The sequence below is a fragment of the Leucoraja erinacea genome, chromosome 13 (assembly GCF_028641065.1).
Source record: "Leucoraja erinacea ecotype New England chromosome 13, Leri_hhj_1, whole genome shotgun sequence".
Classification (NCBI taxonomy): Eukaryota; Metazoa; Chordata; class Chondrichthyes; order Rajiformes; family Rajidae; genus Leucoraja; species Leucoraja erinaceus.
Window position 1 is genome coordinate 48,018,443 of NC_073389.1, and position 16,851 is coordinate 48,035,293.

A 16,851-nucleotide genomic window follows, 5' to 3' on the forward strand; every position below is an offset into this window, starting at 1 on the left:
GGTAAGTCGTCAAATCTGAGGGATTTGATGATTCAGGTTTACGATTGTCACATGTACACAGGTACAGTGAATAGCTTTGTTTTGCATGCTATCTAATTAGATCATGTAATACTGTACATTGATACAATCAAGTCAAACTCAAGTACAATAGGTTGAACAAAGGTGTAGGAAGGAACTGCAGATGCTGGTTTACACTGAAAATAGATACAAAATGCTGGAGTAACTCAGCTGGCCAGACAGTATCTCTAGATACTAGGAATGGGTAATGTTTCAGGTTGAGACCCTTCTTCAAACTCTTTGGTTGAACAAATCTATCTTAAGTTGAACAAAGGGGAAGGTACAGAGTGCAGAATATAGTTCTCATCATTGTAGCACAACAGTTCCATAGACAAAGTCCATTGTCCGCATTGGTGTAGAGGCAAATCGGACAGTACCCAACCGCATGGCAAGAATGTTCAGAAGCCAGACAACAGAGGAGAGGAAGCTGTTCCTGAAACTCGTGTGCACACTTTCAAGCTTCTATTTCTTCTGCCCAACAGGAGCAACGAGAAGGATTAACTGGGATGGGACAAGTCTTTGATTATATTGGCTTCTTTTCCGAGGCATCATGAAGCATACGTGGAGTTGATGATGGGGAATCTGATCTGTGTGATGAACTGGGTACGTCCATAACTCTGCAATTTCTTGTGTTCTTGGGCAGAGTGGATTCCCAAACCAAGCTGTGCTGCAACAGAGCAGCAAGCTTTCTATGGTGCACCTATAAGGGGAATCTGGGGGAATAAAATGGGGATAATGTCACATTAGTGTAAATAAGTGTTTGATTCCAGCAAAGTATTGTTGGGCAAAGGACTATTTTCCCTTCTGTTTTACTCTATAATTTAGCTCACATTCTCACATTCCCACTAACCTAACAGCTCTTGCTTATCAAGAAACTATTTGCTCGTAAATTTTCAATTAACTGCTTCCAACATATTTACACTCTTCCTTAAATAAAGGGACCAATACTAATACTGCAGTTGCAGTCTCACCATTGACCTATATAACTCAAGTATAACTTCACTTCTTTTTATTTTCAATTTTTCCAGCTGAAACTATCAAACAATTAATATGATATCTTAATAACTTGTTGTACCTACAAATTCATCTTTTGCTCCACTAAATCTTGGAGCTCAACAATCTCTGAAATTTAGCCAGGGGATCAATCCTGTTTCAATGAGAAATGCGGTAAGGGTAGCGCCAGGAGTCCATTAAAATAATGAGGTGCTAGCCTAGTGAAGCCGCAACACAGGATGACATATCTGCTGAAAATTAGTTGTAGAAGGAGGATCCAAGAATATTCCCATCCCCAACAATGGTGGAGCATGGCATATATCTGCTAGAGACAAGGCAGAAGCATTTGCAAACATGCTCACCCGGAAATGATGTGTTCATTTTTGCTCCATGTGATATCAAGGAACACCTGAGAATATGGAATACAAAACCTAAGAAACCAGACAGTATTCCACCTCCAGTACTGAAGGCTTATGCACCAGAACTACTTTGCCTCAAGCTACGTAGTTCCAAAGCAGTTATAACACATGTATCATCTGAAAAATTGCCAAGGTATGTCCTGTTCACAAAAAGTCTGGGCAAACCCAAGTGATCCAAGCTAATCGTTGCCCAATAAAGTCCACTCTCATTCATTGACAACGTGATGTCAGGGACCATTGAGAGTGCTACCAAGCAGCGGTTATTCTACAATAAGCTGCTTGCCACTGCCCAGTTTAAGATTCAACATGGCCTTGATTAGATTGATTAGATTTTATTTTAGGGACAGTGCATATTAATAAACATTTACATGTAATACGCAAGATTGTAGCCAGTACCTAATTTCCATCTTTAGTCCCTCTGGTAAACAAGGTAAACACATCACAAACACTCAACACAATTTAAAGTCCCAAAGTCATTGTCTCTTCCCTCCTTGCTCTCCCTCTGCGCTAAGGCAATCCAAGCCTCCGATGTTGTGACCCCGCCGGGTGATGGTAGGTAAGTCCCGCGGCTGAATCCGTGCTCCGCAAACTGGCCGGTTCAAACTCCGCGGCCCGGGGCGGTCGAAGCTGCCGAAGCTTCCACCCTCCAGTCCAGCGGCTGTAGTTGTGGGAGCTCCGGAAAACAGAACTCGAGCTCCCGATGATGTCGTCCACTGGCCCGCGGCCGAACCTCCAAGGCTCCAAAGTCGGAAGTTGGGTCGCACCGCAACCACAGCCCCGAAGTCAGCCAGCCTCACGTTGGTAAGTCCTGGCTCTGCCTCCACAGCCTCGAGGTCCGTCGCAGTTGGAGGCCGCCAGCTCCGAGATAGGCCTCAGCGCAGACAGACACGGAGACAGGGGATACAGCAGGAAAGGTCGCACCCCCTCGAAGGAAGAGTCAAAAAACATGTTACACCCACCCCCTCACACATACACAACTAAATAAACCGAAATAAACTAAAAACGGGACAAAAGAAAACAAAAAACAGAAAAGACAAACGGACTGCAGGCGAGCCGCAGCTGCAAGGCAGCGCCTTCAAACCTTAGCATGGCTATGAACCAAACAATAACCAAATAGCTCAATTCCAGGCATGACTATGACTGCCTTTGACATCAAAGCAGCATTTGACTGAGTGGATACAATTGAAATTAATGCACTTCAACAGGGAAATATCCCAATGATTGTAGACATTCCTTACAAAACGGAAGATAGTTGAGGTTGCTAGAAATCATTCCATTCAGCCGCAAAATATCATTGCAGAAGTTCTGAGAAATATCCTTGGCCCAACCACCTTCAACTCATTCATTGGATCAGATTAAATATTTATTGAAAATTGCACAATATTTTTGCACAATTGCACAATCCCCTTTTCAATACTTCAGCAAATGAAGCAGCTCTGCATGCAGCAAGACCCAGATGATATTCCAGTATGGACTAATAAGTTGCAAATGACATTCATGCACATTTTTTGGAAAGTGTTCAGTATTACATCTCTCGATCACTTCTTCCAAAAAGTAGGGCCTTACATTTCTCTGCGATAAGTTCCATGTGCCATTTGTGTGGCTATTCTGTGAGGTATTTATGTCTTGCGCTATCAACTGATCTCTTTTACTGTTTTTCACATCTCTAAGTTTGGTATCATCAATATTTGAACTTTTATTCTGTTCCAATATTCAAGTCTTTAAATATATCAAAAAAGTCCTCACATTGACCCTTGTAAAATACCAATGTATACCAAGAAACATTTAGTTGCTACTATCTGTCCTTAAGGCATTACTTTTATTCCTGTTAAATGACTTCATTTCATAAGCTTTAATTTTACTAAATTTTATAAATTGCTTTCTTAAATTCCATGTTGACGTTACATTCCTTTCATCAAACTTCTTAGTTACGTCATCAAACCTTTTAATTATGTTGATCAAACTTAATAAATCCATGCTGGCTCTCTAATAGACTGAAACCACTCCCAAGTACCCTTTCCCCCCACCCTCTCCCTGCCCAATTGTTGTTTCCAAAACCTATGCTAAGCTGACCAGCCTATAGATTAAATAAATGTCCTTACAACCAAGAACAAGGGCATCACATTTACCATGTTCTAATCTTCTGAGATGTTTTCTCTGTATTTAGGAATTAGTGGCAGCCCATCTGTTCACAACTACATACAAACCATCTACATCAGGAGATTTATCCAGTCCAAGCAATCCAAATCTTTCCAGTTGGTCCTATCGATCAATTTTCACTTCATCCATTTGTTCCATCATTTCTGTCTCTTTCAATGTCTTTCTAATATCTTCCATAGTGAACATTGTTACAAATACATATTAAGTATTCCATGTCCTGTGCCTCTAAGAATATATCACTTCATATTATCTGCTCCTCTATCAAGCTACATACTTGAAATGTGACATCATCATGAATTGGATTATGTACGCTATCTATCTATCTATCTATCTATCTATCTATCTATCTATCTATCTATCTATCTATCTATCTATCTATCTATCTATCTATCTATCTATCTATACTTATAAAACTTTGAACTTGGATGTGTGTGTGATCATACTGCTCGAAAAAAACGACGCCCTGATGGTAAAACTTTTACATATTCCTGTAGAGATTTATCCGGTGAAGTCAAAAATCGGCTTACGTGAAAGTTTCGAGCTTTATTTCTCAAGTTATTAATCAAAATGTTCAAAAATTTCAAATTACTTAGAAAATGAAACCACTTTGGCTGATGGGGTGATGACGTCACAATGGCAGCACGCTGTGTTCACGTGCAGCGAGTCACATCGCCTGGCCACACCGCTCGCAATACCGTTGATAAAAACCACACTGTCTTCTTGCTTGCGATGCGAGTGACGTCACCCACCCCCCGACTACTCGTTCTCGGACCCTGACTGCAGCCTGAAGCCGGGAGTGAGGTTCGGGAATCAGCCCTCCCCCCTGGCAATGCACCCATCTCCCCAAACCCATAAAACTCTACTCCCCCTCCCTCTCTCCACCCCCCCCCCTCTCTGCCCCGCTCACACTCCGTCTGCCCCCCCCCCCCCCCCCCCCACCGCAACGGGTAGGTGCGTTTTGCAGCTGGGAGCGAGGGATTTTAGAGTTCGGGAACCAGCTCTCACCTCTGACTATGTGCCCCCCCAACCCCTCAAATTCTACTCCCTCCCTCCCTCTCTCCCCCAACCCCCCCCCTGTGCCTCTTTGTCCCTCTCTGTGCCTCCGTGTCCCTCTGTGTGCCACTGTGTGACTGTGTCCCCCTGTGCATCTTGTGTCCCTCTCTGTGCTTCTGTGTCCGTCTCTGTACTTCTATGTCCCTCTCTGTGCCTCTGTGTCCCTCTCTGTGCTTCTGTGTCCGTCTCTGTACTTCTATGTCCCTCTCTGTGCCTCTGTGTCCCTCTCTCTCTATCCCTCTCCAGCCGCGCTTGCGAGTTGGGGGCTATGCGTGAGTGGATAAGGTAAAAGGAATGAATGAATAATATTAATATAATATCAATTGGGGTGGTTAGTGTGTGTTGGGGTGGTTAGTGTGTGTGAGTGAGGGGTTGGTTAGTGTGTGTGTGACGCCGCAGGCCACCCCCTCCCCCCACAATCGCGCCTTGAGGGGATGGGACCCAACGGGTCCCACTTGGTCTAGTAGATCTATAAAATGTTACAGCATCAAATGCGTGATTTGCCCCATCAAGTCAGTTGTTGTGATTTTTTTTCTACATCAGTGATGTAGATTATTAATTTCAATGTTACACTTTGCCTTATACTATTTTAATCAATTATTTAATTTCCATTTGAAGTGATTCATGTTGGGTTTGCTTCTAGAGTGCCTCAAGGAAGTGACTCTAAACTCTTCACATAGCTTTATTTAACTATTGTTTTTTTTTTCCTCTCACGCTACCATATTGCCACTTGAAGATATTCATAAGGTTGCACCTCAGCATTCTTTTTCCTCTTTTTGTGCTCTGATTTGACTTTAATATACATTTAACTTCTGGATGAAGACATTACGCTTTTTTTTGGTATCAAATCTCCAAGTTGCATAAGTAGGATAGCTACAAAATCCTATCCATCATTTCTCAAAATTCTTCTTTTCCTTTATTTGCAATGTTTTATTTTATAAAAATTAAATAATTCCTCTCTCATGTTTGATTGAGGAAATATGTGGTTCTCAGTCATTTGCAGTGATTCAATTTGTTAAATATCTGATAAGAGCAGGATCAGATTAGCTAGGACACCCATTAATAAAATGCAGATTGGATGAACAGTTTGCAGAACACCTCCAATTCGTCTGCAAGAGGAATCCTGAGCTCCCAGTTCTCCACTGCACTCCACTCCTACTTTGGCCTCTCTGTCTTTTCCTATTCCAACAAGTGTTATTGGAAATTCAAGAAACAGCACCTCCCCTTCAGACTGGGCATATTGCAACCATCAGGTCAAATATAGAATTCACCAATTTCAGGTAACAACTTTTTTTCTCTATACGGAAATTGCTGGATATTTCAGTTTCAATTTGTTCTTTTGTATCTTTTCTCTTCGTCTCTAATTGCTAAAATTTAAATAAATGGTTTCCTTTATCACTTTGGCATTCATCCTGACAGAGATAAATATTCTCAGTACACTTCAGTGTTATTTAATGCCACTAGATCTTGTACATTCACTGATAGGACAACCAAAGCTCTGGTTTAACACTGTATCCAAAAGCTGGAAACCATTGCATTGGACCAATCTATATCTTGTAGTCCAGACTTTGGTGTGAGGTTTGAACTCAGTACCAGGAATAAAAATGATAATATATGACCATAGCTGACAGTTTAACCTCATACACTTTACAGCTTTCCACAATTGTTAATGAATTTGGTAGCATAGAACCACTGTCCTTGTATCAAAAGGTCATAAGAAATAGGAGTACAATTAGGCCACTTGGCCCATCAAGTCTATTCCGCCATTCAATCATGTCACATAGGCAGAATACAAAATCGTTATAGAAAAACACAAACAAAATATTACTCAGAGATAAAGTTTAATTCATAGGTAGACAAAAGTGCTGGAGAAACTCAGCGGGTGCAGCAGCATCTATGGAGCGAAGGCAATAGGCAACGTTTCGGGCCGAAACAAGGGGTCACAGTTTAAGGATAAGGGGGGTATCTTTTACGACCAAGATGAGGAAAAAAATGTTCACACAGAGAGTGGTGAATCTCTGGAATTCTCTGCCACCGAAGGTAGTTGAGGCCAGTTCATTGGCTATATTTAAGAGGGAGTTAGATGTGGCCCTTGTGGCTAAAGGGATCAGGGGTATGGAGAGAAGGCAGGTACAGGATACTGAGTTGGATGATCAGCCATGATCATATTGAATGGCGGTGCAGGCTCGAAGGGCCGAATGGCCTACTCCTGCACCTATTTTCTATGTTTCTATGAAACCCTTCTTCAGACTGATGTAGAGTGGGGGGGGGGGGGGGGAGAAGAAAGGAAAAAGGAAGAGGAGGAGCCCACGGGCTGAGGGAGAGCTGAGATGGGGAGGAGACAGCAAGGGCTACCAGAAATTGGAGAAGTCAATGTTTATGCCGCTAGGGCCCAGGACAGAAAGGTCAGATTTGGAATGGGAGGGGAAGTTGAAGTGCTGAGCCACAGGGAGATCAGATTGGTTAATGCGGGGTTAAGCCAGGGGATATGAGGAGAAGGCAGGAACGGGGTACTGATTGTGGATGATCAGCCATGATCACATTGAATGGTGGTGCTGGAATGGCCTACTCTTGCACCTATTGTTTATTGTCCGAGACATGCATATTGAGTAATGACTTCCCTACCAATATGTTGTACTTAAAAATGATAGAACCTCTTCTTTTTACCACTCTGTATTTTATATGACTGGAAATATATGTATTGTAAAAATGTAAACAGGTGCTAAAAGAATATTTTCTATGAAATAAAGTACCTACTTAATTTAATTTAGATAATGTGAAAGAGGCATATGAGAGCTAATGTGGTTTTTAGTCTGAAGAGAAGATACACTGAGGCAGGACAGAAACAAACAATAATGGAGGAAGTATGAAGGTACATAAAAATGCTGGAGAAACTCAGCGGGTGCAGCAGCATCTATGGAGCGAAGGAAATAGGCAACGTTTCGGGCCGAAACCCTTCTTCAGACTTCAGGTTTCGGCCCGAAACGTTGCCTATTTCCTACGTTCCATAGATGCTGCTGCACCCGCTGAGTTTCTCCAGCATTTTTGTGTACCTTTGATTTTCCAGCATCTGCAGTTCCTTCTTGAACACATGGAGGAAGTATGATGCTGATTCACAAAAATCTATTCACCAGATGATGTTTACCCCAAAATCGTTCCCCCAAAGTGTTTTTCATACTTTGCCAGTAATTTTAGTCATAGAGTGATACAGTGTGGAAACAGGCCCTTTGGCCCAACTCACCCACACTGGCCAACAATGTCCCAGCTGAAATTGACGAGGGTAAAGCAATGGATGTTGTCTATATGGACTTTAGTAGGCCTTTGACAAGGTTCCTCATGGAAGGTTGGTTAAGAAGATTCAACTGTTGGGTATAAATGCAGGAGTAGCAAGATGGATTCAACAGTGGCTGAATGGGAGATGCCAGAGGGTAATGGTGGATGGCTGTTTGTCGGATTGGAGGCAGGTGGCTAGTGGGGTGCCTCAGGGATCTGTGTTGGGTCCTTTGTTGTTTGTCATGTACATCAATGATCTGGATGAAGGTGTGGTAAATTGGATTAGTAAGTATGCAGGTGATACCAAGATAGGGGATGTTGTGGATAATGAAGAGGATTTCCAAAGTCTACAGAGTGATTTAGGTAATTTGGAAGAATGGGCTGAAAGATGGCAGATGGAGTTTAATGCTGATAAATGTGAGGTACTACACCTTGGCAGCACAAATCAAAATTGGACGTACATGGTAAATGGTAGAGAATTGAAGAATGCAGTTGAACAGAGGGATCTGGGAATACCCGTGCATAGTTCCTTGAAGGTGGAATCTCATATAGATAGGGTGGTAATGAAAGCTTTTGGTATGCTAGCCTTTATAAATCAGAGCATTGAGTATAGAAGCTGGGATGTAATGTTAAAATTGTACAAGGCATTGGTGAGACCAAATCTGGAGTATGGCGTACAATTTTGGTCGCCTAATTATAGGAAGGATGTCAACAAAATAGAGAGTACAGAGGAGATTTACTAGAATGTTGCCTGGGTTTCAACAATTAAGTTACAGAGAAAGGTTGAATAAGTTAGGTCTTTATTCTCTGGAGCGCAGAAGGTTAAGGGGGGACTTAATAGAGGTCTTTAAAATGATGAGAGGGATAGACAGAGTTGATGTGGACAAGCTTTTCCCTTTGAGAATAGGGAAGATTCAAACAAAAGGACATGACTTCAGAATTAAGGGACAGAAGTTTAGGGGTAACATGAGGGGGAACTTCTTTACTCAGAGAATGGTAGCGGTGTGGAATGAGCTTCCAGTGGAAGTGGTGGAGGCAGGTTCGTTGGTATCATTTAAAAATAAATTGGATAGGCATATGGATGAGAAGGGAATGGAGGGTTATGGTATGAGTGCAGGCAGGTGGGACTAAGGGAAAATAATTGTTCGGCACGGACTTGTAGGGCCGAGATGGCCTGTTTCCATGCTGTAATTGTTATATGGTTATACACTAGTCCCACTTGCCTGCGCTTGGTCCATGTCCCTCCAAACCTGTCCTATCCATGTATCTGTCTAACTGTTTATTTAACGATGGGATAGTCCCAGACTACGGATGGACACGGAGGGGAGGCTGGCTGGACTATGGTGCCGTCCTCACCTGGGTGCCATTTATGTTATGTTGTGTTGTGGACTTTTTGTGTTTGTGCTTTTGTTAAATTTTTAATTCAATTTCAATTTTATTTTTTAATATGTTTTATTATTTATTTATTATTTATTTTTATTATTTTTCTTGTGATTTTTTTTTTTTTTTTTTAACGATACTGCTGTACGGGAAATTCATTTCGTTGTCTCAAAGTGAGGCAACGACAATAACATTTGAATACAAGAATACAAGAATACAACTACCTCCTCTGGCAGTTTGTTCCATACACCCACCACCCTTTGTATGAAAAAGTTACCCCTTGGATTCCTATGAAATATTTTCCCCTTCACCTTGAACCTCTGGTCCTCGATTCCCCTACTCTGAATAAAAGACTCTGTGCATCTACCCAATCTATTCCTCTCATGATTTCTTATACCTCTATAAGATCTCCCTCGTCCTCCTGCGCTCCATCAAATAGAGATCCAGCCTACTCAACCTTTTGTTAAGTTTGACTAATATCTACGGTATTTGCTACATGTACCTTATATTTTATTGAGACAATATTGTAGGTACCCACAATACTTGTTATTCTTGTAGGCTGTGATAAGTTTTCAAAGTTATAGGTGACCCAGTTCTGTCAAAGATTTGTTCCCACTCAAGTGATGTGCAATACCATTGCACCATTATTGAATTTCTTGTCTGGTTAACCTTTTGACATAAAAGTTTTTGAATGCCATTTTAGTTAGTATCTGAAATATCCGATGTTCACAATATTGCAATAATTTTTCTTTGAAGTTTCAAAATGCTAGAACTTATGCTCATCGTGCTGTCTTGTCAACATTGGGTATTGAATTATCAGAGATTTGTTAATATTGAAAGGACTAATACCATTGTCATCACCCTAGCACAAACTCTGTCCCTTTGACATTGACTGCAAACTGAAGTTGAACTGAAATGCAATCTTCATTTCCTATTTGAGTCTGAGCTGAGATACCAACTCTTTGTGTTCCATGGCTGGGTAGCTCTACCACTAACCTTACCCATCTCTAAACCATTTATTTGTCTGAGATCTATGGGACGTCTATTCCTGACTGTCCTTCCATCATCTCTCTCCCATAGGAACCTATTAAAAATATTTTCATTTTCCTAGATTTTGGTAAAATCTTAGTATCTCATTTCATTGTGTGTGAAATTTGTGCAATACTCAAGAGTCAAGAGTGTTTTATTATCATATGTAAACATATTACTCTGTAAGCAATATAATAAACAAGAAGAAAGTTCAGTGTGTGTGTGTGTATATACATATTTATCTATATTACTAAAAGCCTGATCTTGACCACTTCCTGTAGTTCTGTATATTGATTTTAGAAAAAAAAGCTGCCACTTACGGCTGTGATTTTTGGCCATCTTATTCAGTCCCCCTCCGCTGTGCAGGACAAGAGGATTTTTCCCATCGATGAAAAGTAAAAGGTATTAGTGTTTTAAAATTGTTGAGATTCTCTCTCCTGAAGGCTACGCCCCTTCCGGAGGGACTATAAAACCCGGAAGTGTTGAGTGCCTCAGTCAATCTCTGCAAGGTGGGGGAGCGAGAAGGTCACATCTCTCAGTCTGAGCTGTGAATAACACTGAACACATGTCGACTAAACTGTGGTTTTACTGACCTGTCAGTGCCCTTAATGTGGTTTGAAAATATAGTTTGTAGATGCTAAAGCTGTGTTGCCTTTGGTTTTCAAATGCTAAAGCTGTGTTGCCTTTGGTTTGGAAATGCTCAAGCTGTGTTGCCTTTGGTTTGGAAATGCTAAAGCTGTGTTGCATTGCCTAAATAAAGTTGCCTTGCCTAAATAAAGTTGCCTTGCCTAATTAAAGTTGCCGTGTCTAATTAAAGTTGCCTTGCCTTCAATATAATTAAAAGTCTAATTTTGACCACTTCCTGTTTGCGTTTTATATTGATTTTAGAAAAAACGCTACCACGTATGGCTGTGATTTTTGGCCATCTTACTCAGAGTCCTTCTCCGCTCATCAGATGCCGAGGATGTTTCCCATTGATGAAAAATAAGAGTTATTAGTGTTTAAAAAATGTTGAGATTCTCTCTTCCATCAATCACGCAATCACAATCATGAAGGCCACACCCCTTCTGGTGGGAGGGGGGGAAGGACTATAAAACCCAGAAGTGTGGCCGTGGCTCAGTCTCTGCAAGATGGAGATGTCATGACTTGCTGTCTTTAGTGGCCTTGCACCCTGCTCGAAATGGTATGAAACTGCACTTGATTTTGGTGGCCTTGCATCCTGCTTGAAATGGAATTTCAAGGAATAGCCGTGAGTCAACTGCCAGGCCACCTGCCGTGAGTGAGTGAGCTGCCAGCACAACAGGTTTGAGTGACTGAGCCGCCAGCTCAAGAATCCATTCGGCCCACAATATCCATACTAACCCTCTGGAAACCAGTCCCTTCAGACCACAACACCCATACTAGCACTCCAGAAAGCGCCCCCCCCCTCCCACTGGCCACCAATATTGGAATTGGTGGAGAGGTGGAATGTTGCATTGGGGGACCAGCCCTCCCGTGTGATGCTGATTTAATATTATAATAATTATACTCTCATAAAAATCAAACAATAATAGTGCAATAATAACAATATTAATCTATGTAGTTGTGAGCTTATTTGAGGTGTTTAATAGCTTGATGGCTCTAGGGAAGTTGCTGATCCTGGAGGTTACGCTTTTAAGGCTCCTGTACCTTCCTGCAGGAGTGAAATGAGTGTGTGGGTCTCTGATGATGTTAGCTGCCTTTTTGAGGCTGCAACTCCTGTAAATCCCATTCATGGTGGAGAGGTCAGAACTCGTGATATACTGTAATGAACAGTGTTCACAACTTTTTGCAACTCCAAACACAGCCTAACCATAGTCCTGTAAATGATTCCTGACTTATACTCAATACCCCAAACTATGAAAGCTAGCATGCCATGTTACCACTTCTTATCACTCTATCTACTTGTGTTGGGACTTTCAGGGAGTTATTTAAAGAGGGCTAGAATACAAGACCAGGTTGCAGGTGCTGCTCAGGCCGCATTTGTATTGTGAGCCATTTTGGGCACCTCTGAGGAAGGATGTGCTGGTCCTGGACAGGGTCCAGAGGAGGTTTTCAAGAATGATCCCAGGAATGAGTAGGTTTAACTTATGATGAACATTTGACGGCACTAGGCCTGTACTCGCTGGAGTTTTGAAGAATGAGGTTGGACCTTAGTGAAACGTGAATAGTGAAAGGCTTGGATAGAGTGGATGTGGAGAGGATGTTTCCACTGGTGGGAGAGTCTAGGAATAGAGGTCATAGCCTCAAAATTAAAGGGCGCTCCTTTAAGGAGATGAGAAGTAACTTCTTTAGTCAGATGGTGGTGAATCTGTGAAATTATTTGCCACAGAAGGTTGTGGGGGGCAAGTCAATGGATATCTTTAACGTAGAGATATATAGATTCTTGATTAATACAGGTGTCAGGGGTTACGGAGAGAGGGCAGGAGCATGGGGTTAGGAGGGAGAGATAGATCAGCCATGATTTAATGGCAGAGTAGATATGATGAGCCAAAATGGCCTAATTCTGCTCTTATTACATGAGTAGAGCCAGGTTGTTTAGGCGCTAAAAATCTCTGAAATAGGCAGGCAAAAAGGCATAATAAAATTACAAAAAAGGCATGAAAAAGGCATTTATTGACAAAAAGGCATTTATTTCCACCACCAAAATATGGTTAAAAATGATAATTATAAAGGTATACTATATTAAATGGCCAAAGTTGCACATAGCTACTAGCATTCGTATCAAATTATCTGGTGTTAAACTATGCCGTCTGTCAGACAGAATATGCTAGTTGTGAAAAACTTCTTTCTATCCCAGCTGAGGGCACTGACGCATACCTGAAACAAGCTACAAACTCTACATTCAAGTCGATATCTTGTGCATTACAACTACATTTAAGAACTTTAGCTAGGTTTTGTATTTCTTCAAGATCTTTGTTAGCTAAAATCACTCACATTTTCCTTTTGTCTTCACCTACATCGCCAGGAACTTTAAGTACAAAGTACAGCAAGTGAAGATGTAAACTGAGCAATAATTCAGTTCTTTGACTTCTCCAGTACTTCCGATGTCAAGAAATACTCCTTTGATGGTTGACCTGCCTCCAATGTACCTATGACCACATTGGCAACAAATCTCCCCACAGCATCAGTTATCTCGTCTATTGAGATCCATATTTTGTTGCATGCAACTTCATCTCTAAGTTTCTGCACAACAATGTTGAAGTTACTGTCAACATAATTTTTCCGTAATGATGACTCGCTTGGTATATGTTCCTGTGTATTTCTCTAAAAAACGTCAGAGATTTATTTTCCAATTTCTAGTGGAATTCCAGCATCAATGAATGCGTTGCACAGATCACTCAAACTCAGATATGCGATTGGAGCCAGCAATAAATGTTGTGAGACAAGCTTGCGTATTTCCTACCTTCTGTTTCTCTGCCACCAACTTGTGTTTAGCTGTCTATACATGCATGGAGATGAAATATGTTTTCTCATGATTCACAGCTTTCTCACATGCATTGCAAAACAGCACACAGTTGTCTGTAGAGAATATATCACTCCCGTACACTCTCACCAAATCGTTCCTTTTTTTTTTTTACAAGGTGTTGACTTGAATTTAGGCATTTTGACACTTGCAGGGGTAGATCCTACAGGAGCGGGGATGCAGACCTCTACAGGCAGGCCAAGTACAAGCTAAGAAGAGGAATCAGAGCTGCCAAGGAAAGGTACTCTGAAAAGTTGAGGAGCAAGTTCTCAGTGCAGATTGCAAGAAATTACAAGCCACAAGAGGAAAACCCCCTGCTCCTTGGACAATCGTCAGCTGACCAATGACCTGACTGAGTTCTACTGCAGTTTTGATAAACAGAAGCTTAACGCTGGTAACCCCAACCAACAGTTCACACCTACTCACAGCTTGACTGAACTCTTGCAAAGACTGGACCCTTTCCCATGCACCTCTCCCCAATCACCACTTAACACCCACTTACAGCCAGGTTTTGCCCCGTGGTGTCAATTTTCTTGTAAGTTACATTAAAATGGCAAAAAAAAGGCTGATTTAGGCACTCAATCGTGAAAAAGGCATTATCTTCGTGAAATCATCAAAAAAGGCATGAAAAGGCACATCAATCCTGGCTCTACTTATGAGCTTAAAAAGGCTAATTATGCCTCCTGAAATCATCAAAAAAAGGCTGTTAAGGGTCAAAAGGACCTCCCAAACATGGCTTAAATCAGGTTAAACTTGATCCGTCATTTCTTACAATTTTTTGTATCTGAGCTTACCTTGGCAGCCTTCATTGGTCCAGCAAGATGCCTCTGCACATCACTGCTGTTAAGGGTCATGCTACTTTCCCCTTACTTTGACCTCCCAAAGTGCATCACCTTACACTTAATCAGGTTAACTTAAAATCTGTCCTTTCTTCACACATGACTACCCCTTTGTCAAATTTGCGGATGATCAATAGTACGCCTCCGTTGTGGAGCAGCCTTGGCAGCCCTCATTAGTCTGAAGGAGGTAATAATAGAACTTCAGCAAAAAACAAAACCATGGTGTCAAATGGAGAGGGTGGCGGAACACATTGAGGAGGAAACCGTGAAAACCATTTACCCTGAAAACGTCCCAAGTCACTTTGAGGGTGCTCAGGAAGAACTTCACTCAGAAACAGAGAGGTACCCAGCTGTGTATGCGTGTGGTACACCAGCTGCATCTTCAGGAAAGCGCTCACATTGACATCTCCAGAGGATTGTCGGACTGCCCTCTTTCCTTGAGGAAAACCCTGCACCCAAAAAAACCCAGAATATAATAAAGGACATCTCCCACCCCGGACACTCCCTGTTTGAACTGTTGCCGTCAGGCAGACGGTACAGATCCTACAAGGATCACAAATGTTAAAAAACAGTTTTTACCGTGTGCATCTAAATGTAATCTGAACGAAGGGGCGATACAGACTAAGGGACTGTGGTAATGGTGAAATACCATGGGGACTTTATTAAATTGCTTATCCTTACTAACCGTGGATGTTTCGTTCCATGTAGACAACATTTTAAATCCATGGCCCACCTACAATAAAGAAACTCATCTATTCTATCACTTCACCTTCCAAAAAAAATTGATCAAGTTAATAAGACATGACCTGCTGCTTTCAGTAGTGCCGACTGTCCCTAATTAACCCATTCTCTTCCAAATGGGAGCAAATCCTATCCCAAAGAATCCTCTCCTAGTTTTACTACCACTGACATGAGGCTCTCATCCCTTACTTGAGAAGATGCAAGGGAAAACATTTGTTAAAGCTCCCACAATCTCCTTTCTTGCCTCTCAATAACCTGGAATAAATCCCATCAGGTCCTGGGGATTTATCCACTTAACTTGTCTTCAAGAGCCACAATAACTCCTCCTTCTTAATCTCAAACTGCCCTTGCATATTAGTATTCTCCACGCTGCCCTCCATGTCATTCTCCTCGGTGAAAACAGACGAAGAGTACTCATTGGACCCAACTCCATGCACAAATTCTCTTCTCCTTCACCTAGGCTTTCAGCTAAGGCTCACGTACTTTCAGCCCTATTACGGATAAATTGTTTGTTCCCTTCAAAGTTTGCTGTATTATTTTTAAGTTATTGATTGATGCACCACACTTGATCAAAATTTCCAAATTCAATTCACATAAAACCTCAATTGAGACTTTCATCCATTACAGCACTACTTATATTTTAAATAACATGATTAGCTATTTATTGTCTTAATACAATAAATATTTCTGCATTTACATTTGGAAAATTATACTACTAGTTAACTTCAATAGTGTTGCTCCTTCCTTTGCACCATGTTATTTTATAGGATTGTTCAATATTTTACATTCAACTATTTAGTCATTTTCCTTTTTGGCCCTTGCCTTACTTAAATTTCACTGAGGGGAAGGACATGGAGGGCAGAGTGGAGAATACTAATATGCAAGGGTAGTTTGAGATTAAGGAGGAGTTATTGTGTCTCTTGAAGACAAGTTAAGTGGATAAATCCCCAGGACCTGATGGGATTTTCAAACTGAAGGAGACAATAGTGGAGTGCTAAGTGTATTCGCAATATTAAGGTACCAATAGTGCAAATATCTCTTTAAAAGGTCAGTGCAGCAAATTTCAGAAACCTGTTAAATCTGCTGCCAGCACCCCGACGTGTACCATATCCCATTCGCCCTCACTTGTGCTCGGCTTTCCTGTCGACTCCAATTCAATGTCTCAAACTTACAATTTTCACCCTTAAACTAACCCTTCCAGGGAAATAAAATGTGTTCTTCCAAAGCTATCCTTGCATGTCCCCAATTAGTTCAGAGGCAGTACAGAAACAGGTCGTTCGGTAAACCAGATCCTCACCAACCAAACTATCATCGTTACACTCATTCCACCCTAGGGATAATTTATAGAAGCTAATTAACCTACAAACCTGCACATCTTTGGAACGTGGAAACAAATCAGAGGAGCAGGAGAAAACCCATTCAC